Here is a 6058-nt window from a genome sequence, read left to right as displayed (position 1 = left end):
GCGGGCGCTGTTCCTGCCTCTGGAGCTCATCTTACCCTTGAAAAGCAAGGGCACCGGTACTGGTTCACGCTGTTAAGGAAGCGAGCTCGAAGGAGCGAGAGCTCTGCCTCGCGAGCGGCGGGTCCAGGCGCAGGACCACGCGCCTCTGGCCAGGACGGGCCAACCTCCCGCGAAGGAGCTGGCGTCTGCGGGAGCAACGAGGGTGCAGGTCCAGGCAGCGGGCAGGACAGGGGGACGGGGTGACCCTCGGACATGGGGTGTTGGTGCTGAGGACGCCAGCTCCCGAGCCAGACGTCCAGAGCGAACGCACGATTTCTCTCCCAAACGGTTGCCTTCGATCCTGGACCCTGATTTTAGTTAACCTTGTATCCACGTCCACCCCCGCCCGCAACGTGACATACGATCCGTTGCCAAATCCTGAAAGTCTGCTCCCAGAGGCTTTTCTCATCTGCCCTTCCTGGTCCGATGGCCCGTCTTGTTGCGGACCCTCACCCCCTCTTGGCTGAATCGTCGCGGGAACCGCCTGCCTGTCTCTCCCTTCCAGTGTGACACCCCTGCCCCGCCCAGGCCTGCACCTGCAGCCCCGGGAGCCCTCCTAGAGCATCCGGCTCCCGCTCAAAACGTGGAAATGCCTCTGTATCCGCATTTCCAACTGAGGTGCCCCCCCTCCGTATGGTTAACAAGCGCCCCGGTGATCCTTTCCACCAAGCCCGGCAGGAATCACCGGTGTTTGAAAGGCCCCCGTGAAATGGCTCACACGCCCACTCCCAGGGTGGACACTCCTGTTTCTTCTTTGCCCACAGGGCGCTCCAGGCTGAGCCCACGTGGTTCCCGCTACAAGGCTTGTGCTCTGTCTGGTGCTCAGAGCCGGATCCTGCCCGTGTGTCAAGGCCCAGCTAGAATGCCGCCTCCTCTGGAAGGCCTCCTAGTTCCTCCTGCTGAGAAGCCCCTCCCCTCTCTGAGCTCCCGTCCCCCTGTAAACCTGTGGGGTGCAGCCCGCAGCCAGCCCCACGGGGCTCAGCACGCTCCAGGGAGCACTGCTCCTTCCCTTTACCCTCGGGGCACCCCTCCCCCGCCATCGCACAGCGGGACTTGTGCCGGTGCCATCCCGGAGAGAGACGCAAGCCCAGAGAGGATCTCTCTCTCTGCGTCCTCGCAGTGCCGAAGTTCCACGTGTGGTTCCTGGAGCCAGCCTGCCTGGGCTTGAGTCCCCCTCCCCTGGTTGGGTCAGCTGAGGATCATCGTGCCTCAGTTTCCCTATCTAGGAAAGAGTGTTGTTACCAGGACCCAATCAGGTAACACGTGGAAATTGCCCTTACGCTAATCTGGCGCCTCAGTAACCGTCACTCCCATGAGCTAGATAGAGATCCTGGAGGCAGGCTGGCTCTGTGGCTCTCACCCCTGCCTGCCCATGGAATCCTCTGGGGACACCGATGCCAGGGCCTCACCTCCGACCAGTTACAGTGTGTCCGCGGGGGTGCGGCCCAGGCGTGACCCCATAAGACACAGGCAGGGGTGAGAGCCCTGCCCAGCCGCCCCCTCCCCCTTTATCCATGGGAGTCTGAGGACCACTCAGGCTCACAGCTGCTAAGGACTGAGCCAGTCCCGCATGGCCAGCCCATGGCCCGCCTTGGCTCCCCTATCTTTGCGGTGGGGGAATGCCCAGGTGGGAGACAGAGCCCAGGCCCCCACCCAGTCCTGCTTGGCAGACATGGAGGAGAAGAAGTGAGGGAGCTGCAGGAAATGGGGAGTCGACCCCAAGGGCTGGGGCTGGCCTTGAGGAGACCGGGTCACGGGGCGGGGGAGCGGGAGAAAACCAGGGTGACTAGGCGGCACTGGACTGGACTAGGACAGAAGGACCGTGAGGCGGGGAGCCTTGTTGGCCTCGACTGGAAGAGTCTCTGCTGCCCCCCGTGCGGAATGGGGCAGCCGCGCTCGGCCAGCGCTGGGCGAATGCCAGAAGAACTTCAGAATGACGTGGTGCCCCCCAAAACGACCCGGGGCTGCTGAGTCAGGTGAGAGCTCACATTCCCCAGCAGGCAGCGCCGAGAGCCCCCAGGCAGGAGCTCAAGAGTGAAAGCGTCCCGGACCTCGAGAGGAACCAAGGCACAGAGGAGGCCGAACTCCCTGAAGCCCCTAGAAGGGCTCCTTACATGGGAACAAGGCTGGGCCCCATGTGCCAGATGTTTGCAGGGCACCCTCTCTGGGCCCGGCGTCTGGCGCGCCAGCGGGGACAGGCAGACCCGCAGAGCCGCATCCTGGGCCAAGTGGAGGGGGCCTGGTACGGGAAGCAGGAGGTAGGAGGGGGGAGGCTGGGCGCCAAGCTGCCTCTCCATAGGGGGAACAGGGAGGCGGGGTGCTCCGGGCCAGTGGCTGGGTCAGATCTCCGGCCAAAGCAAACCTGCCTCAGGGGGCCGGAGGGCCTCTCCCTCCCTGTCCGGACCGAATCAAAGGCAAACAGGAACCCTAGAGGGCCCAGCTGTGACCCCTGACCCCCAAACTCAGTGAGGTCCATTAACCCCCTGCACCCCGTCACCCCGAACATATTTTTCCAGCCCAAGGAATCTCTGGAAACAGACTAATCTGGTATTTGCCGATCGCATGCCAGCGAGGCGACGTCAGGTTTCCGCAGCCTCACCCGCGGGCCTGCCCTGTCCCCTTCCTGCCTCACCCAGCAGCTCTTGGTAAGAAGCAAGGTAATCCGGTCCCAGCCCCGAGCCCCTCTCTACCTCTGTGCCAAGAGTCAAAGCAATCACACTCCTTTTCGTGGGTCACACGGGTCAACAAAATGGAGGCACCTGCCCCCTCAGCTCCTGCTCTGAACCCCGGTCTCCAGACACGGCTACGTGTGATTTCTCCCGTTCACCTGAGCTGAGCCATGAGCTGGGGAGAAGGTAACCTGGAGTCTGGGGGCTCAGAATTTCTGGCTCTGGCCCTTGTCCTTCAGAGCAAGGAGCAAGCCCGGAGTAGGGGCACGTCTGATCCCAGGTCAGTCCGCGGCTTGGGCCCAGCAGGACCGGCTTCAAGGAGTGCAGGCAGGATGGTCAGAAGACGGGGTACCGGGACCACCGTGCTCGGGTGGGAAGGTTAGCATGGGCAACCCGAGCTCTCCAGACCCAGACAGCAGGGCAGAGAGATGGAGGAAAAGTCTAGGTGTTCTTTCTTCCATTCTCTGCATTCTTCATCATACGGTGTTAACGATAAAAAGGATAATAAAAATAATCTGTGGGGGGGTGGGGATTAAAGACAACAGAAGCGAGGAGAGACCGCGAAGGAAGGTCTTCGCATCCATTTCGAGTAGATTGGAAAGAAAGACCAGAAAGAAGACAGAGGAGCTGGCATCAAGGCAGAGACGGAGAGAGAATCCAACACGGGCTTGTGGTTCAGTGGGGAAACTGAGGCCACAGCAGGCAGCAGCCAGGCACTCTGTGGCTCTGAGCCCAACCTTTCTACCACAAGGTCACCGCCCCTGGCGGGAAGTGGGAAGAGAGGCCTGGAGAGGAAGCCGAGTGAAAGGGACCTCACTGGACACTTGTCAGGGCCACTCGAGGCCTTTCCGGGTTTCCCACCCATGCTGTCCCCCCAGGCCTGCCTCCCGTTGGAAAGAGAAAACTCCTTCTGTCCCCAACGAGGCCCCAGAAGCCTGGTGGGGGAGAGCAAGAGCCCAGGCCCTGAAGAAGGATGGGGGGGGTCTTCCGGGGGACGGAAGAGGGAGAGAAAGGAGACCGCTGAGCGGCCGGCCTTAGGAGGCTGCGGAGCTGGGCCCCACGCGGGCCTGGGGCGGAGAAGCGGGGCGAGGGGCGGAGGAGGACGGGGGGGTGGGCAGAGCCTCCCAAGTCTCCCTTCACCCCCCCCTCCATGATCTTGAAACAACCTTCAAGTCTGGGCTGGAGGCCCCAGGAGGCTAGTCACTTAGGAAACAGAACTGTTTCTGGGAGACCTTGACGGCCATCTGCAGCGGAGCGGCCTCCCCGCCCCCTCGTGCACACGCACTTTCTCCCAGGGACGCTCACGTAGGCCCCGCGGGCTCCGCCCCAGCACTCGGGCTCACACGGGCTCACACGCCCCGGCACGCCAGGACCGCGCACTCCCCGGGCGAACCAGCGCGGCCTCTGCCGTCTCGCGGGCTCGTGCTTCCCATTTTCCGCGTGTGCCTCACACCTCCCTTTCCCCACACTCGGGTCCCCACACGGTCGTGCCCCTCGGTCACAACACGCACACCCAGGCACACTCACGCACGCACGTACACACCCCTGCTCCCCACGTCTCCCCGCGCCCACCGAACGCCTGACTCAGGGTCACCCATCGTCTCCCAGACCCACTCTCCAGCCAGGCCCCGGCCCTCCGCCTCCTGCTTCCAAGTCGTCGCTACTCTGCTCTCTGTCCCTCTGACTTCCGGGGCCTTACCCCAACTGACCGCTGGCCGTCTTCACAGGCAGCAGCCCAGCCAAGGCGCCCCGGATCAAGGGGCCAGACGTCCACACCCTACCCATGTCCTGGAGGCTGAGGTCCACGCTGGAGGAGAAGGGGTGGACTCCCAGGGCCCCCCTGTCCCCCAGGCAGGGAGGGTGGTCCGGGATGTTTGGGCAAGGGATGGGACCCAGGGGGTCCTCTCCAGCCTTTCTTTTGTCTGAGCCCCAAATGCCACATCGCCCTGGGGCCACATGCTAACCCCAGTGCGGGGTATGGCCTGAGCCCCCACCAGGCTGGACAGGCAAAGGGAGCGCACAGTCCTTTCCGGGATGGGCCTGGCCACAGGGACCAGAGCCAGGGCCTTGGAAGGACTGGGCAGCCCCGGGCGGTGCCAGCAGGGGTGAGGGTCGGGGAGCAAGCTCAGGGCCGGTGCCTGAGGCCCCCCTGCCTGCAGGCTCTGGGCAGGTTTGCCCTCTTATCTCATCTTGCACCCTAGAGAGTGTGGGCAGAGACAAGGGAGTCCGAGCCCAGACTGAGGAGCAGGACCCTCCTACGTCCCAAGGGACCCTCTTGCCACCCTCCCAACACCCCCACCCCAGCCGCCCCAGTCCAGGGCAAGGCTGCCCTGCTGCTGAGCGACCCGGCCACCCACGGCTACTTCTCCAGGGTCTTCTTCCCTGGGCCTTCCCTCCTGACGTCTAAACACCAGCCTTCGAGCTGTGTCTTCACCAGCTTCTCTCTCTCTCCTGTCCACACCAGGGCTTGGACTGGGATCTGCTTTTTCCTTCTTGCTGTTCTCCCCCAGGCTCAAATTCCAGGACAGAAGGTGTCTGCCCATCCTGCCCACCCCTCCAGCTGTAACCCAAGAGGAGAAGGGGGGCGGAAGCGGGCTGTGACCTTCCGGATCCCCGTAGTGGAAAATCCCAAGTGCAGGCCCGGAGGGGGCAGTAATATGGGGAATTCAGGCCTGAGCCCTGTGCCCTAACAGTGGATTTGCTGGAGAGGTGGATGGCCCCCTGCAGGGAGCTCCCTCTGAGGCCCGAGAGGACTGGCTTCTTGGGCCTTCCTTCCCTGCTAGCTTTCTGGACCCAGGGTTCTCAGACCTGCCCCCACCGCACTGGCTTTCCTCCACCGCATCTCTGTGCCCAGAGAAATGGGGACACTCCAGGAGGATTCTGTCCTCCTCCTGCTCGCAGACGGCGGGGACAGGCCCTTTTCTCCTCTCTCTGCCCCTGCTGGTCGCCCCTTCCCCTCTTTGTCCCTCATGCTTTGCCTTTTTTATTAACTGGTCCTGTTCCAGCTCGTCTCTACCCTGTTTCCAACCGGTATAAGGTTACAGACGCCCCTCCCAGCCCCAAAGCCCCCTCCTCACTCCCAGAACCTTCTTCGGGCTTCTCCCCTGCTTCACTGCAGAGACGCCTCTCCCCAGTCTAACCCCAGACCTGCATCTCTTGGTCTAACACGGGGCTGCCGGCTAGCCCGGCCCTCACCACGGGAGGAAGGAGGCAAGCACCTCCTCTCCGGTTCCCAGGCCTGGCCCTTATTCGACGCTGACCCCCATACACCTCTGAGAAGCTGCGTTTTCTTCCCCCGCACCTGCCAACCCCAGGCACAGATCCAGCCTCGGGCTCCTCGACAGAGAGTA

The sequence above is a fragment of the Mustela nivalis genome (genome assembly GCF_964662115.1).
Source record: "Mustela nivalis genome assembly, chromosome: 16".
NCBI lineage: Eukaryota > Metazoa > Chordata > Mammalia > Carnivora > Mustelidae > Mustela > Mustela nivalis.
The sequence above is the reverse complement of the archived record's forward strand: the minus strand, read 5'-3'. Positions refer to the sequence as shown.